This window comes from Tasmannia lanceolata, unplaced genomic scaffold (assembly GCF_043159265.1).
Source record: "Tasmannia lanceolata isolate RefF3 unplaced genomic scaffold, GAP_Taslan_0.1 ptg000024l, whole genome shotgun sequence".
Taxonomy (NCBI): Eukaryota; Viridiplantae; Streptophyta; class Magnoliopsida; order Canellales; family Winteraceae; genus Tasmannia; species Tasmannia lanceolata.
Genome location: NW_027518701.1, coordinates 9373992 through 9393196, shown reverse-complemented (window position 1 = coordinate 9393196; position 19205 = coordinate 9373992). Strand labels below are relative to the sequence as shown.

Genomic DNA, 19205 nt, shown 5'->3' with positions numbered 1-19205 from the left:
CTAGTCAACCGGGTCAGGGTCGTCGACCGTGAGATGGGTGCTGGAAAAAATGAAAAGGAGTAGCCTCACTGGGCCGGTCGATTGAGTAGGGCCGGTCAACCATGGTAGTGTAGAAAGTATAGCCGTTGGGTTTCAAACGGCTCGGTTTTGTAGCTTCGCAGATTTAACAAAAATGTCCTCCAAACGGCTAGTTTTGAGTTCCAAGCCTATATAAGGGTTCCCTAAGCCTCTAAACTTAATAGCAACACCCCCAACTAATTTGGAATATCATCTTGAGTTAGGAAACCCATTTGAGCTTATCTTGAATCATATCTAAGGGACTGGACACAGATTGGACATAGGATCCATTTGTGTACCTTCTTGAATATCTTTTTTCTTGTAATCGATCATTAAAATTGGCAAGTGGTAGGAGACGCGGGGCCATCTCCAAGAGCGAGTGTTGGGAGATGCATAGCTATCTCCAACGGCAAGTGGTGAGGAGCAGAGCCATCCTCAATTGTAAGGGTTTAATCCTCACCTTTAAGGGGATTTGGTTAGTGAAGCCATCAAAGTTTTTGGTGGACTGGATGTAAACCTTAGTGTGGAGTCAAGAACCGAACCACTATAAAAATCTACTGTGCACTCTCTCTATCTTATTGTGCATTTGATTTTTATCTTCATTATGCATATTGTTTAAATTTTCCATTAACAAGGGAAAAAGTTGCCACTTTGGGATTTCACTCCATCACATAGTTTTACGAATGACAAAGTTGCACATTTTATCCAACGATACATTTTATTGGGACCAACAGTGCTTTGAAATGTTGAATATATGATCAACATGTCCCAAATTGTGGTTAAAATGCCTGCATATTGATCGATAGAAACACCAATAAAAATAATGACCGTAAAAAACAAATGAAGAACATGAGAAAAGATAAAGGTAATTCTTACCATTGTGACTGCTCGTATTTTAATGGAATTTCCCTTTAACTAGTATTTTAAACTCTACCACATATAATCTGTTAAGGAGAAAGGAATTTGTGTTTTTACCTTGCTCACATCAATTTGGATTTCAGCCACGCTTTCAGCATACTTAGAAACAAGTAAAACCATGCCGAGGGGTATCTTCTCACTAGATTGTATGAAACCTGCGCAAAAAGTATTGAAGCAACCTGTGTTTTGGGAACCACCTTTCTGTTGGTGCACATAAGAATGTAACTAAGTTAGTTAGCTAGGTCAAAAGTAGAGCTAAGTAAGAGGTTTCTGAAGCTTATGTTCCAGTATGTAAATAATCGAGTTTTATGGTCACCAAAAAGTCCTGGATGCACCTGAGAGATCAAATTAGATTTCACATATATAGGATTCTAAACTAAAAATGTGAGTTTAGACATTTCATGAGTAGAAAAAAACACTAAAAATAGTCCTAAATTTAAAAATCAAGGATCACCTTGTGTATATTTTTATTTTTAAAGAAGATTTTAGTTTTATTTGCATATGGGAGAAAGAGGCACAAGTATATTCGTCTAGGCTCAGTAATTGTATTTTGGATCGAGGTGAAACACAGTCACTGAGCCCCTTGTCTTGGCGGTGCACACCCCATACTCATCTTAGACAGCTTCAGTTTCTAGTAAACTCATTGAGAATTATAGTAGCCAATAAAAAAAGGATTACAATATAAATTGTTGGAAGTGAATTTGATATATGTGCAATATTAAGGAAGACCTGTGTCAATCAATTGTCGTATTTTACAACATGTTCTAAATAGTGTTTGATTGAGCAAAGAGAAAACTTACAATCCATCCTGCTACAATACTGTCCTGTTGGTTCTGAACCCAAGTACCAATAAGGCTGAATTGCTTCTCTGAAAGATATAGATCATTCCATGTATTCAAGAATAATCTAGTTCCGTAATACGCTTCCCCAGAAGTCCTTACCCATGCAACCTGGGAAACATATAGCTACCATTACTCAATTGTTTACATGTTAATGTGATAAGGTATTCAACAACCTAGAGAATAAGTGACGTTAAAGGGAAAATGAGAAAATGAGAGAGTAGGCAAATTAAGTGCGAGTGAAGAGAGTAGAAGAGAAAGACGTAGAGGATAGAGAGGGGGGATTCTTAACAAATTTGGAAACTTCCATTGGTCCATTCTTGTCGTTCTTGTATGTAAGGATAACCATAATCTACTGTTCTCTTCAAATAAATTTCATAATTAGTTGTTTTCTATCATGACTAAAAATTGAAATTGAAATAAGAATCAATTTAATGAAACATAGTAGACATCTAAATATGATCTTCAGCGTCAAATCTTTCTACTTGTTATTCTTTCAGTGTCAAATCTTTCTTCTACTCGATTGCATCCAATCCTGTTCTCTCGCCAGTGGCTTCAGTATGGAAAATACCAGCTCTGGGGAATGTTCGATTCTTCGCTTAGACAGTGGCATTAGATAAGATTCTTACAGTGGATCATCTACGGAACCGGCAAATATTGATGATAGATCATTGTGCGCTTTGTGTGAGGCAGGAGAACCAGTTGATCATGTGTTCTTGCATTGCAAAATTGCTAGATTTGCGAGGAGCAAAATCTTAGGTAGATTTGACATATCATGCGTTTTCCCATCAAAGTTAGCAGAGTTAGTGGAGCGTTGGTCTTTGAGTCATTGGAGAAGAAAGGGCAAAATCTTATGGCATGTGATCCTATTATCCACAATATAGGTAATTGTTGAAGGAGCGAAACCACATGGTGTTTAGAGGACGAGTGAAATCTCCTCATTTCCCAAGCTTAGAGTGTGCAATAGTAGCGAGGTGAGGCCGGTGACCTCTCCAATTTGGGGTTCCCCCGGTAGCGAGTATTTTAGGCTAAATTTTGATGGTTCTAGCTATGGAAATCCCGGGATGGCCATGGTAGGAGGTCTTCTAAGAAATTAAAATTGAAATACGTTATGGGTGTAAGAAATTAAAATCGAAATACGTAATGGGCGTACTCAGGACCAATAGGGATCGTGGACTCTTATGAAGCAGAAATAGGGGCGGTGCATCAAGGATTAAAGTTGTTGATGGATCACAACATTTATGTAAGGTGATAGTGGAAGGTGATTCCTCATTCATAATAAGATGGTTGAAGGGAAACTCTTCTCATCCTTAGAGATTTACAAGATGGATCGACGGGATCTTGGATTGGGTGGAGGGATTGTCATTCCCATTTCAACATGTGAGAAGGTCGGCCAGTAGCAAGGCCGAACAGCTAGCAAGGGATGGTGCTTCTAGGGTAGAGTTGGAGCTCTTTGATTTCCTCCCTCAACGTTTTTTTTTCTCTTTGGTTGCTTTCTTTTCTCGTGTATATCGCTATTGTTGTTTTCTTGTCGCTTGTTTCTTATGGTTATGCACTGTCTTGATCATATTGTAAACACCTAAAATTAAAAAGAAAATCTTTAAATACATAAATAGAAAGTGTTACTTGTTCTCTACTTTTAAATAGCACAATCACCTTCTTTTTGTAACCACAAAATCATGTTATTTAAATTTTAAAAAAAATATTCTCTTACCTCTTGGCAATCCAATCAACCCAATACTTTCTCCCTTTATCTCTCAATTTGTCTCACCTTATTTTGAAACCCAAAAAAAAGATGCTATCTTCGTTCTTACAACAAAAGGAAAAAAGTCAAAAAAAAATCTCTCCCCTCCAACGACTCTTTCTTCTCTCAATGTTTTCTGCTTCTACAAAAGGACGAAAACTCTCTTCCCTGGAACCTTTTCATTATTACCACTACCCCATCACATCTTTCCCGTTTTTCTACAAGACACTCTTATAAAGGAAGAGACAAAAGCTCCCATTCTCCCTACTCTCCTTAAAGAAAAGACAAAAATACTCTCTTCGTTTATTAGTCTCCTCTCTCATATTTCCACAAAAAAGCTTTTATACACAAACCTTTTCTATCTCTCTATAATCCAAGTTCTTCACAATCAACTCTATTTTCTCATTATTTCAATCTTATATCCTGGGGCAACACACATTACGTGCCACTTCTCCGCTTGTGAGAAAATCCGTACGATCTTTACACACAAACCTACTTCTCCGCTTGTGACGGCTTCCCCATCAACGATCGAAACTGTGAATAGCAACAACTGGGAAGCATCAAATCCCTTCTACTTATTTATTTTATCACAATCTTTTGTTTGCGCAGTCATGTATTTCATTTCATACTTAATATTCATTTATAGTCCATCTTTCTAATCATCTGATTTATTTCATTCATTTACCATTGTTTTCACCTATTAATCAATAACTTTTACTTTTATGCACAAATAAAATAAATTTCAATTTTTGTGTTTTCACATACATATTGATGGGGTCCAAAATCTGCAACCAATCGGCTGTTGACACGTGGCCCTCACAGTGACCACTGCAAAGCCAACACCAGTCCCTGCTAGGTATGACGCCTGGACCAATCGGGGACTTCCACCTGTCCCTCTTAGGGATGACACCTGGTCCACACAGGGGCTACCACCTGTCCTGGTAGGTGGCTCAGGATCACTATAAATAGCCTTCACTTGCTCAAAGGTGGGGGTGAACAAAAATCACCACTCAAGGCACTTAACTGGTCCTCTGCTGTTCGGACTTATGACCCCTGCTCATACTGACTTGAGTGTCGAAGGGTCCGTCCGGAGCAACCGCCCCGGTTCGGCCTTCTGACCTTATGTGTCTTGTGCAGCGCAGGACTCCATTAGCCCTTCAGGTGTGGCTTGCCAGATCAGCCCTTCCGGCCCTACCATAACCTGTTACCAATTTTAGACCTAACACATATCACCAGGTTTCTCCCGGTCTATCATAAATTTAATTCATTGCCATTCAAAAAAAATGAAACATAGTAGACTTACATAGTCTTGGTCACCAGGGTTATTTGAATCAGATGGATGAAAAGGAGGAGGATATTTCCCGGTATTTGAAAGAGATTTTGCTCTAATAAGGTTTTCTTTTCGAGTCCTCCGAATAGGAACTGTTCCTCTTGGGCACCCTCCGTCCTTGAGCCCAATCTGCAATGGTTTCCCAACTGAGGGTGCTCTGTCTCTCGTCTTCTCTTTCTCAAGGGACTTGGGTCTTATCTGTATATACGAAAACACTCCATCACTAAATACTAAAATTAACATTCCATCACTCAATGCTAAAATAGAAAGGGTGAATATCTATCACGATTGGTAAGTTGTTTACCTTAATTACATTTTTTTTTGTAAAATTGTATTCTCTTTTTTATAAATTTTATTTTTCAACAAAGTAATCTAAACCAACTACCCAAAAAATATACACAAGAGAAAGTGCTTATGTTATCATATGAGGGCCAAAAAATATATACAGGGAATTCATATAATTTGAAAAAAAAAAACAGAAGGTTCTCCCAAAGTTAAAGTAATTACTGAAAAGTAATTGATTTGATTGATCTCAGTTGATTTTCACTATCAATAACATGAGCTTATATAAAGCACTTAGATATAAACAAAAGAGATATGATAACTATGAATGGTGTAAATCCTAATTTCTCTTAACTAACTAATCTAGCTTAGTAGACTAATGACTAATCTTGTCACGCCCATATTGTCCGGTTCTGGGTCATCTACCCTCCCTGGTTTTGTTTTTCAGCAGCACTAACTGTGCCCGACCCACTCCGCAGGGCCTGCCCCTTGGAGATACTGAAAACATCTCTACAGGGAGAGGAGAAATCCACATGTATAGCCTCGTAACTTTTCCTGCCTTTCCGTTGTGGGATCTTTCAAATCTATCCCTCTATTGACCTAATGGTAAGATCTTGTTAAATCTGATATATGTAACGCCTTGGCCCCACACCATGTAAATATGGTCCGATTCTGGATCGCAACCTGCCCCGGTTTTGTTTTCTCCGCAGAAAACGCATCTGCACATGGAGAGAGGAAACCCCATATATAGCTCAGTTTCTGTAAGCCCAAGGGTTCCCCAAGGATTCCCCATGGGTTCATTCAATCACCTTGTTTTGATGATTAACAAACACAAATTGATTAGTCGTTTATGGACTGATCAGTTGCCTTGAGTGTTGTGTCTTAGACAGGAACTTGACATGCTTGACATGTCATATCGCCATTACACAATGCAACACAACACATGCTTGAGGATCAACATGCAAAGGAGCTTGAACACATTGGTGGCATCATCCTTGGAAGATGTTAAAGCAAGGAGCTCAAGTGAAGATCCCACAAGCAATCCAAGAACCACATTGAAGATCAAATGAAGATTGGCTCAAGAGTTCATTCAAGAGAGTGTTCAAAAGGGTAGTATGTATCACCTTTCTCTCTTGTGTTTTCTCTTGATCAAGGCACATCTTAAAACCCCTAAAATATGTTTTTCAAAGAGACTAACACACCCTTTAAGGACTTAAATGGATAAGTGAATGGCCATGGTGGTGTACCAACATGTTGGGACCCATATGGCATTCAACACAAGAATGAACAAAACAGAGTTCCGAAGCAACAACCTGGACCAGCAACTAAATCCTATCAAAACTTATTTAAAACATTTTCAAATATTTTTGAAAATATTTTTAACAGATATCTCTCATTTTTCTCATATCCGTAGAGTATAGGAACGTCAAAATCCGAAGAGAAATGAGGGAGATATGAATTTTACAAGTTCGACACTGTTTGCTGGAAACCAGTCTCGGAACTCCGAGAATTATTCTCGGAGCTCCGAGAAATGCACCAGGTTCTTAAACTTAAATCTCTGTTTGGTTTCTTGAAACTCCGAGAAACCCTCGGAGCTCCGAGCTCGGAACTCCGAGAAAACTCTCGGAACTCCGAGAAGTGTATTTTCTCAAAAAATTATAGCCGTTGGAGGCCCAACGGCTAGTTGATTTTTTGACCCAGTTTTGACTGTTTTACCCCCCAAACGGTCACATGGAGTTGGGACTTCATATATACCCATCTAATGGGTCTAAAAAAAAGAGAGGAACATTGTCCAACTTCAACAAACCATAGAAAATCATTTGTAAACTATTTTTGGTTAAATTCTCTCACCAACCAAACTCTTTGTGCCTTGATTTGAGAAAATCTTCTGAGATTGGTTTAGGCTTAAACTTGTTTATTCTTGAGAGCATCTTTGGAGCTTCAACTTGCATTGTAGCCTACATAGAGGCAAAGCTTTTATCTTCTTCTTTATTCTATCGGTGGCAAGGGCATCCGTGTTTAATTCCCTTGGGAGAAAGCGCTTAGAACTCGGCGGAGAAGGAGAGTCATTGTAAAGGTGGAAGGGCATCCTTATCTAATTCCCTTGGAGTGTAAAAGCCTCGGAGCCGGGCGTCGTGGAGGTCTCAATAGTGGAAATCCTCAAGTGCGACCTTGAGTAGAGTGGAGTAGGCCGTTTGCCGAACCACTATAAATCTTTGTGTCACTTGTGTTGGTATTTCTCTATCTTTCTCTCCCTCTCACTTTCTTATTTATTTGTGCTTGCATTCTTACATATTTGGAATTGAGTGAGTAGTTAGCATTTTGGTTTTGATTGAATATTGGTACCTTGCTAACTAGGCTATAAATCACCTAATTAAGTTTGCTAATCAACAAGGGTTTTTGAACTTATATTAATTTGTAATATTGTTTAAGTTCAACTATTTCAAACTTAATTAAACAAGGGATAAGTCTTGGGTGAAATTTTAGTAAAAGTTTTCAAAAGGTAAAAGTTTTATAAACATCCTATTCACCCCCCCTCTAGGTTGCCAAACCAAGTCACTACTTGGATTTCAATTGGTATCAGAGCTTGGGCTCTTGATTAAGACCCTAACCGGTTAAGAGTTAAGCGATCTAGTTTTTTGGCAACTTAAAAGATGGGATCTAGACTTCCTATTTTGGATGGTTCGGATTATGGATCGTGGTTGATCCATATGAAGACATACTTAAAAGGTCTAGATAAAGATATGGTAAAGATAATTGAAAATGGATTTATGTTAAATGCTAAATCTAAAGGATTAAATGAATATAATAAAAAATTATCTTTACTAAATACAAAAGCCCTAATTGCAACATGTTGTGCATTACCACCACACGTTTATGAGAAAGTATCCTCTTGTAAAAATGCTAAAAATGTTTTGGACTCTATTGAAAATCTTCAAAATCAAAACATGTGCTTAATGGGATTATCTAATGTAGACCCCGTGGATAATGCCGAATTCACACTTGAAGAACTTGTTGAAAATGTCCAAGAATTACATAAGAAACTTGAAGATCAACTAGCTAAGAATTCAAACTTGAAAAACAATTTAGCTAGTATTCACAAGGAGTTTAGGTCACTAGAAATAGATCATGCACATCTTAGTGAAGAAAATGAAATTTTTAAAAAAGATTTTATTGAACTAAGTAATACAATTGCTTCACTAAGAGAGGAAAATCAACTCCTTAAAGAAGAAGAAGAGAAAATCAAAATGTTTTCATCTCTTGAATCAATGAATTTTAAAACGGAAATCAATGATTTGATAATTAAGAATGAAACATTAAAGTTGGATAATCATAAGTTACAAGAGAATGTAAAATTCAATTGCCATCATTATCACTCTTGTAATTCATCATGTTCATCCCGTCCATCTACCTACCCTTATGCATCTTGTGACTATTGTGATAGATTTGGACATTACAAATCTAAATGCATGTTTAGATTTGTAAAAAGTAGTAAGTTTATTTGGGTTAGAAAAGATAAATTAACTAGAACAAACTTGCTTGGAACCAACATGGTTTGGGTTCCAAAATCCCCTACTTGAATCACATCATATGATTAGTAGATTTAGGGGTAATGAGCTTAAAATGAAATATCTTTTGATAGATTTGTTTGTGTAGATACCATGTACTTATTCTTGTTTGATTCTCATGTATCTATACGTTCTACTCTAAGTGCACACACTATGATTTAGATCTTATTGCACTTAGTATTCATCCACATTCATGCCACTATAGAATTTAATGTGAAAACCATAATTTGATCCTAATAGAATATACAACCACATCACTTGCCCATGTGTTCAAATTAAATCTACAAGTATATCCTTAGCATTTGAACCCATATTGGTAGTTGCTAGTAATTACATTAAATGATCACATCTTTCTAGCAAAACCAAAGGAAACCCATAGGTTTAAGACTTGAACCTAAATGCTTTTAAAATCCTTGGTCTCTTCCCAAAATTCATAAAAGGATATAATTTGTAAGGAAGTTGAAAATATGCCTAGATTCAATGTATCACTTGAAATGAAAATATCATAGGAATCTAGAATCATATTTGGGCATTTACTCACTTGAGTAAAATTAAAATTCACTATGGTGGTTGTGTACACTAGATTATGATGGGAACATATATCTCCCACACATCTTGGTTTTCAATGGGCTTATGCACTATGTGCTTAATGCCTTATCTTTACATTTGTGGTATGTGAATGTAGGAAGAAGATGTTTGGACCATGTACCTTATGTATCATGATCATTGTGTCCAAACATGGTAGACTATCCATGGAAGCTTTGATATAGATCATATCTTCCTCATGATTACCCATAGTGGTATACTCTCACTCATGAGCCATGGATGTCTCTCTTAGACATGGTTCTTTAATGTCCATTCTTCTATGTCTAAGTTCTATAGAATCAAGTCAAATTGGAATTCTTATATATATATTCTATAGATATCACCCCTTGGTTGATTATATCTACATGTATGAGATGTCAAACTTTAACTTAAAAGTCACTCAATTGGTGTCCTTAGCCTTCTTAGATTCTAAGAGGGAGATGGTACACTCACCGTAATTAAAATATCTAACAAATTGGCATTGTGCCAACCTCTCAAACATGAATAGGTATACATTTACATGTGATCTCCCTGGCTAGTTATATATGTTGCATACTTAGGGAAGTAAAACTTAAATTTGAAAAATATTATATCACATTTAGGGGGAGCATGAGCCAAAGATTGAACATCTTTTGTGCTATGCTTGTTTATCATGATGAGCTAGACTATGACTATCTTTTTATCATGATAAACCGACACTTGGAGAGTAAAGTGTCTTCGTAGCCCAAGGGTTGATCTAAAATCATTCATTTGAAGATCCCTTAGAGTCTATGTTAGGACTACCCTTTGGATTCATGCATTGCATGACTCTCTTTCAAAGGGGGAGCTTAAAGGTCAAGATTTGTCCTTAGTGGCTTATCATATGATACTCAATGTATATATCATTTGGATTATGATAAGTACACCCATTAGGAGCCATGATTGCTCCATATGTGGTTAGTTCGGGCTTGTCTTATGCTCCTAAATTGGTATCATCTAGCATGTGACTGTTTTAAGACAAAAAGCCCATAGCCTAGGACTTAAAGTCATATCTTTTAGGCTTTTAGACTTATCTTGGATGATCTAGATTGGTATCATCTATTCCAAGAATAAGTTTTGATGGCCAAGCATTTAATTGTCATATCTTTGGCCTATTGTGTAATGTCATACCTTGTTTTTATATAAGGCAAATGACAAATACAAAGGGGAGAGATTACCTTTGCTATATTCATGTTTAAAATGACTATAATGACTTGCTTATATAGTTCATTTTTTCATTCCCCACCTATATGTGCTTATATGTTCATACTTTAACAAAAATAAAAATAAAAAATAAGGCTTAAATGTTCATCTTTTTGAATTTTGTGCTCAATCTTGAATATCTTTCTTGTTTCCCATTCATAGGAGAAAATTATACTTTGTAATCTTAATCTCTATGAATTTGATTGCTTATCATGTGTACTTTCACTTGAAAATTTGTATTTTCATGATAAGTTTCACTGTCATACCATATATCCTAATAGTTAGCCATATTAGGATCAAATGTCCATTTCTATGCATGACAATTTAAGAATATATTTTTAACTTGAAATATATATATTCTTGCTTATCATGATGAGTCTATACTTACACATCACCTCATGATAAGATTCTAATAGGAATTTTAAAAAACAAAAGGGGGCTTATCAAGCTAAGTCTAAAACTTGCTTAATTTCTTTCATGATAAGTAAAATATAAGCTTTAACTTGCTAATCTATTACTATATTATGGGTCATAGGGTAGATTTATATTGGAATTATATATATACTAAGATATACCCTAAAAAGTTGTGCTAAATTTGGAATGTCTCTTTGTTTTTCCAACATAGGCTTGATTTGTTTTGTGTCATTCCTTTCCTATGTTGATTATATCTTATCATGCCATATATACATTAATTTAATTGGTAAATCATGATAAGAAACTAGGGGGAGCATCATATTCTCATTGTATATCTTGATGCTTTATGTATTGTGCTTAAGTGCTTAATTCTTCCTTTTTGCTTATGCCAAAAGGGGGAGAATTTGTATAATTGATTAGATCCATTATCATATGCATTCTTGTATTATACCTTGTTGAATATATCTCATGCATATGTTGAGGGGGAGTAGTCATGATTAAATTGTCCATCTAATCCTCATAAGAGGTTCCTCCCACCTATCTAATCAATTTGGTTTGTCATCATCAAAAATGGGGAGATTGTAAGCCCAAGGGTTCCCCAAGGATTCCCCATGGGTTCATTCAATCACCTTGTTTTGATGATTAACAAACACAAATTGATTAGTCGTTTATGGACTGATCAGTTGCCTTGAGTGTTGTGTCTTAGACAGGAACTTGACATGCTTGACATGTCATATCGCCATTACACAATGCAACACAACACATGCTTGAGGATCAACATGCAAAGGAGCTTGAACACATTGGTGGCATCATCCTTGGAAGATGTTAAAGCAAGGAGCTCAAGTGAAGATCCCACAAGCAATCCAAGAACCACATTGAAGATCAAATGAAGATTGGCTCAAGAGTTCATTCAAGAGAGTGTTCAAAATGGTAGTATGTATCACCTTTCTCTCTTGTGTTTTCTCTTGATCAAGGCACATCTTAAAACCCCTAAAATATGTTTTTCAAAGAGACTAACACACCCTTTAAGGACTTAAATGGATAAGTGAATGGCCATGGTGGTGTACCAACATGTTGGGACCCATATGGCATTCAACACAAGAATGAACAAAACAGAGTTCCGAAGCAACAACCTGGACCAGCAACTAAATCCTATCAAAACTTATTTAAAACATTTTCAAATATTTTTGAAAATATTTTTAACAGATAGCTCTCATTTTTCTCATATCCGTAGAGTATAGGAACGTCAAAATCCGAAGAGAAATGAGGGAGATATGAATTTTACAAGTTCGACACTATTTGCTGGAAACCAGTCTCGGAGCTCCGAGCTCGGAACTCCGAGAAAATTCTCGGAGCTCCGAGAAATGCACCAGGTTCTTAAACTTAAATCTCTGTTTGGTTTCTCGGAACTCCGAGAAACCCTCGGAGCTCCGAGCTCGGAACTCCGAGAAAACTCTCGGAACTCCGAGAAGTGTATTTTCTCAAAAAATTATAGCCGTTGGAGGCCCAACGGCTAGTTGATTTTTTGACCCAGTTTTGACTGTTTTACCCCCCAAACGGTCACATGGAGTTGGGACTTCATATATACCCATCTAATGGGTCTAAAAAAAAGAGAGGAACATTGTCCAACTTCAACAAACCATAGAAAATCATTTGTAAACTATTTTTGGTTAAATTCTCTCACCAACCAAACTCTTTGTGCCTTGATTTGAGAAAATCTTCTGAGATTGGTTTAGGCTTAAACTTGTTTATTCTTGAGAGCATCTTTGGAGCTTCAACTTGCATTGTAGCCTACATAGAGGCAAAGCTTTTATCTTCTTCTTTATTCTATCGGTGGCAAGGGCATCCGTGTTTAATTCCCTTGGGAGAAAGCGCTTAGAACTCGGCGGAGAAGGAGAGTCATTGTAAAGGTGGAAGGGCATCCTTATCTAATTCCCTTGGAGTGTAAAAGCCTCGGAGCCGGGCGTCGTGGAGGTCTCAATAGTGGAAATCCTCAAGTGCGACCTTGAGTAGAGTGGAGTAGGCCGTTTGCCGAACCACTATAAATCTTTGTGTCACTTGTGTTGGTATTTCTCTATCTTTCTCTCCCTCTCACTTTCTTATTTATTTGTGCTTGCATTCTTACATATTTGGAATTGAGTGAGTAGTTAGCATTTTGGTTTTGATTGAATATTGGTACCTTGCTAACTAGGCTATAAATCACCTAATTAAGTTTGCTAATCAACAAGGGTTTTTGAACTTATATTAATTTGTAATATTGTTTAAGTTCAACTATTTCAAACTTAATTAAACAAGGGATAAGTCTTGGGTGAAATTTTAGTAAAAGTTTTCAAAAGGTAAAAGTTTTATAAACATCCTATTCACCCCCCCTCTAGGTTGCCAAACCAAGTCACTACTTGGATTTCAGTTTCTTTCCCTCCCTTTCCGATGTGGGATCTCACAATATATCTTAACAATGACAATACCTGAAGCTTGTGGTTCTTAAGCAATGGATGATCGAAACAGGTTGCTTGTAGAAGTCAACACAATCAAAGATATCACCATCTTCTGTCTGCAAAAACAATGACTCCATCAAATCTCCCATTAATTGATTTTCTTTCATTTTTATATGGTAAACTAACTAGAAATTGCAACTTCAATGTTTTGCAACAATCAAATGATTCTCCCAGATTGCTACATGTTTTCTTTTTCATATCTATCTTTTCTTCTTCTTCTTTTTTAGATTTCCACTTGATTCTAGGAACAAAAGGGGCAAACCCGGAAAATAAATCACGATATTTTTCTTAAAAAATGGGAACAAAGAATTTCAATACCAGCCATGCATATGTTATAGTATGCTTGAAATAACGAGTTTGCGTATTTGAAACAAAATTTCATACCTCAATGCTCTTGATTGCTGGTTTATTGAGAAGCTTGAGCTGTCTCCCCAGCTCTAAATCTTCTTCTCTAGTCAGATTTCTTCCTCCTTCCACTTCATGATTGCTTAAAATAAGAACAGATAAAATAGCTACTAGCAATAGCATGCCCTTGGAGCCCATATCCTGACCAAAACCCTCAACAAAAAGCCATGTTTGCAGCCAACCTTTGTCTTTGGCCATTCATATATATAACAGGGACTCGTTGTCTAAAAATGGATGTAGTATCTGCTTTCAAATCCATGCATGAATGCAGAATCGACTCAAAAGCATCAATATATTTCTCTTTTCTAATTTAAAAAAAGTAAGAGTAATTTTAGTAATAAACAGCAGAAAGAAAAGGACTGTGCCTTTGTGTATCTGCTGAAACTGATTTGGCACGTGTTGCATAATATCTGTTGTTCATGCATGCATAAAGTTGGCATTTATGGTAGGGATGCAACATGGGTCGGGTTGGGTCTGGTTCAACCTCATTTTGGATCGGGTTGGGTTGGCATTTCCTCGGGTCGAGTTAATTGGGTTCAGTTACGGTTGGGAAAGGCTGGCCTATTTAATTTCGGGTTGGATTAGGGTTGAGGGCTTGGGCAACACGACCGACTCAACCCAACACAACCCAAACCAGATCTCTATACATTAATTTTATCGTGATTTTCATAATGTTAGGCCACATTTGGCTACCATGAATTTTTCTTGATAAACCTGCGTTTCCAATTGGTTAGAGAGGGGTTGGGCTGATAAAGTGGCTAAAAATCAGGAAACTAGGTTTTCCAAGTGATGAAAATGGCTAAAAAATCAAAAAACAAAACCTCTGTTCGAAATAGAATCGACTTTTTCCTGATTTTTAGCCACTCACTCAGGCTCATCTCAAATGTCCACTCTCAAATCTCTCTCCTTCTCCCACTGCCCTATGCCTCTCTCACCACTTGGAACACCGATCTGTCATAAAAAAAAATAAAAAAAAATCCTACTTGCCAGACATGCCCTTGATGTTATTTTTTCGTTCTTTTGCAGGCAAATTACTTGGATGGGAGAAGACTCCCATCACGTCATCTCCACCTACAGAACTCGTCTGCCTTTTATAATGTTTCACACGTACTATTAAACATCGTCTATCTTTAACCATAGATGGACTGATCGATTGGATTTGATCTACTTTAAGATCAACGGCCAAGATCTTGTCAGGGACACAACTAGGGTAGGATAAGCATTATCTTGACAGTTATTGGCATCCAACTCATGGACTCAAATGTACGTCAATATTCTCTTTTTTTCAAGGACCATGGGCGTGTTCAGCAGCAATCATTATTTAAATGGTTCGTCCTTGTTTTGTAGGTTAGGATAATCTGAAAAGCAATAAAATCCCTAAAATTAGACCTGGCAAAAAGTGACCCGACCCGCAGGTCCACCCGGCTCGCCTGTAATTAGTTTGGACAATAGTTAGCAAAACTCCATTTTAAAAGGGTTTTTATTTTTTTGAAAAAAAATGTATTTCATTGGTGTACCGTTTGATACTCCATTTAAAAAAATTACAATAAAAAATATTCCATTTTTAGAGGCAAATGTTTTAAACGTTTTAAACACGCTTTTTGGGCCAACTTTCCAATTTTATCCCAACCATATTTTGTAGATGAAAAAAATGAGGATTTCTAGACTGAAGGGAGCCCTTGCAAAAAAGAGATGAAAGGGCTCTCCCATTGGCTACACATCACCATCATGCATTAATAACGGCTAAAGAGTCAAACATGATGGTGATGTGCAGCCAATGGGAGAGCCCTTTCACCTCTTTTTTGCAAGGGCTCCCTTCAGTTTAGACTTTGCCGAAAAAAATTTAAACTCATTTTCTTGTGTTTCTTTTTTTTTTTACATTTTTTTGAACCAATGCCGCATTAAATCAGAGGGCGAGCCTTGGCGCAACGGTAAGGTTGCTCCATTGTAAGATGGTGGTGACAGATTCGAGTCACGGAAACATCATATATGCGAAGCAGGGGTAAGGCTGCGTACATCTAGCCCTCCCCATACCCCGCAATGCAAGGAGCCTCGTGCACTGGACTGCCCTTTTAACGTTGTATTAAACTCAAAATTATTGCAGTCCCCCTTTTTTTTTGCCGAACCACGTTTTGGTAACTGTTGTTTGTACTTCACAGAAGATGAGCTGTAGGATGAAGTTTTTTAGCTGTTTTTTAATTAGTCTAATAATCCTTATTTGATGCATTTTATCATCGTAAAAGCCAAGGCTTACCAAATTAAATTGTCCAATTTGGTGTCTAAATCGTGGTATCAATACTTTTGCATAAAACATGAGCCATTATACTTAAAAGATTAATGCTGTTAATTAATTGCAGGAGTTGTGTTCACTTATTGAACTAGGGCATCACTTCTAATAAGCCAAATGGGGCAATTCTATTTCCCCTCATACATGGTTTATAGATATAGATAGATATAGACATAGACATACATATATTAATTATAGACATAGAAATACACAGTCCCTGTAGCAAATCCACCACCAGTAACAAAGCATTATCATAGGCGGCAACGCAAAGATGGGGCTCCAACAACTCCACCCGAACCATCATCTTCACAGGCAGAGATCCCGATTCCATCTATACAGGTATTGCCTGTCCCTTCTCCTGTCGTTCTCAGCGACTCGCCTATTACCTCTCGTACTCGTTCTCATTCTACTACTCACCCTATTTCTAATTTTATCTCTTATGATAGTCTGACTCCTACTTTCAAAAGTTTTGTTTCCTCTTTGTCTTCTATTGTATTATCACAGTCATTGCAGGAGGCTCTCGATCACCCAGGCTGGTGTGCTGCCATAGACCCTGAAATAGGTGCTCTACACTCGAACCAAACATGGGATCTGGTTTCCCTTCCCTCTGGTGCTAAACGTCTAAGTATATTCTGTCACTTGCAGTTAATCATGATTGGTATCTTCATCAATTAGATGTGAAAAATGCCTTCTTACATGGCGACCTTCATGAAGAGGTTTATATGGAGCAACCTCCAGGGTATGTTTCTCAGGGGGAGATGTCCTCTTCTGTATGTCGCCTCAAGAAATCTTTGTATGGCTTGAAACAGTCTCCACGAGCATGGTTTGGCAGATTCAATGAGGTTGTTATGCGGTTTGGTTTGAAACAGTGCGTTGTAGATCATTCGGTATTTAGTCATCAGTCCTCGGCAGGGTGCATTCTATTGATCGTGTATGTTAACGATATCATCATCACAGGTAGTAATTCAGGTGGAATATAGAAGCAAGAGACCTTCCTGCAAAGAGAATTTGCTACAAAAGACTTTGGACGCCTCAGATATTTTCTTGGGATAGACGTAGAATACTCCTCTCGTGGTTTGTCCCTATCACAGAGGAAGTATGTTTTGGATTTGTTGGAGGAGACAGTGAATCTTGGCGTAAAACCTGTGTCTGCACCTATGGATCCCAATACAAAACTAGTTCCAGAAGAAGGAGATTTGTTGGAGGACCCTGGCAGGTATAGAAGACTGGTGGGCAAGCTCATATATCTCACTGTTACTCGCCCTGATATATCTTATGCTGTAGGGGTAGTCAGCCAGTATATGAGCTCCCCACGTACCTCACACTGGAGTGCAATGATTCAGATACTTAAATACCTGAAAGGTGCACCAGGAAAGGGCCTATTATTCAAAAGACACGGTCATATGAGAATTGAGGGGCTCTTTGATGTTGATTGGGCTGGATCTCCTGCAGACAGGAGATCAACTACTGGGTATTGTACCTTTGTAGGAGGTAACCTGGTGTTATGGAAAAGCAAGAAGTAGGACGTCATTGCAAAGTCGAGTGCTGAAGCAGAATACAGAGCGATGGCGCACACAAGCACATAACTTATATGGTTGAGATCACTTTTGTCTGAGATTGGCATTGTATCTTCTTCACCGTCACAGTTGTACTATGACAACAAGGCTGCCATCTATATTGCAACAAATCCAGTTTTCCATGAACGACCAAAGCACATCGAAGTCGATTGTCATTTCATCCGTCAGAGGATTCATAAAGGGGAGATATGTACTATGTTTACTCGTTCCGCAGAACAGTTGGCTGATATGTTTACAAAGCCATTGAATAAAGCAAAGTTGAATGATATCTATAACAAGCTAGGAATGTATAATTTATAAATTCCAGCTTGAGGGGGAGTGTTAGAATAAGCCCAATAGGGGCATTATAGTCATTGTATCTATTTCTATCTCTTAACATATAAATACTATAGTGAGGGGGGGGGGGGGGGGGGGCTAGCTCTAACTCTTATCAATAAAGGGAGTTGGTCGCTCATTTGATAGCTGGATCACAGGAGTCACTGCGGGGAATAGAAAGAGGCTTCAAAGATCGAGCGTTCTATAGTCAATAGTCGCAATAGTCATAGCATATGGCTTATGAAGCTTGCTTTTAGGGGCTGGGCTGGCTAATAGCAAATAACTAGTAGTAGGGGCAAGAGGTTGGAGTGGAATCGATTTCTGGTTGGTCGATTGGAGAGTGATCGGTCAAATAAGAGAGTGATTGGAAACTCCTCTCCTGCTAATCGACTTAGCAGCCTCGAATGAGAAACGTCACTCTTTCTTGGAGAGTGATTGGCCCTTCAAACCAATCATTCGGATTCGAGATTGGGGCTAGAGTGATTGGAAAAGAGTTGGCTAATCCAGTCAGAAAACTTGCATTTGGAGAGGAAGCGAGAACCTATTATTTTAGAGAAGAGGTATGTGCGCAAAGGCGAAATAGTACGCCAAGATAAATTACAACCAAGTCTTATATACGTAATAGGAACATTACTTTCCTTTCGATTAGCAGTAACAAAAAGAGAAATGACTAAAGTGTTTTCCGGCAGTGAACCACAACCCACTAATGCATTCGATTGTTATGGGGAAAACTACATTTACAAGGTTTGAGATCTACCTAAAGAGTTTTGTTCTGAGATGTTCCATTTTTTTCACGTATTCTTCCATTTCAAGGTAACTAATCAAGGGAATTACTTATGGTTCCCATCAAATTAGGAAAAACCCTTCGGTAAATTTTCATAGCAGAACCAAGCAATTCTCGTGGTCAAATGCGACTCATGCCAGACTCACACCATGGACCAACTTTTAAAAACAGTAGTCTTGTCATTTGCATCATGGTCTTTATTTCTAGAATGGAGCCACATTTTGAAAGTATTTTTCTTAGACATGAGTACACTTATCCATGATACTTAAAACTATTTTATTGATAATTAATCTGTTTGATTTATATCCTTGCTTATCTAGCAAATAGGACCCCCAAAATAGAACAGCCATTCAGGGCAAGTAGAAGTGATGTACAAAGGGTAG

The 19205-nt window shown here is 37.6% G+C and overlaps 1 pseudogene; it reads right to left on the bottom strand.

Moving 5' to 3' along the window:
* Positions 1 to 836: 836 nt before the first annotated feature.
* On the bottom strand, positions 837 to 13997 carry LOC143857001 (protein neprosin-like; annotated as a pseudogene).
* Between the last annotated feature and the right edge of the window lie 5208 nt (positions 13998 to 19205).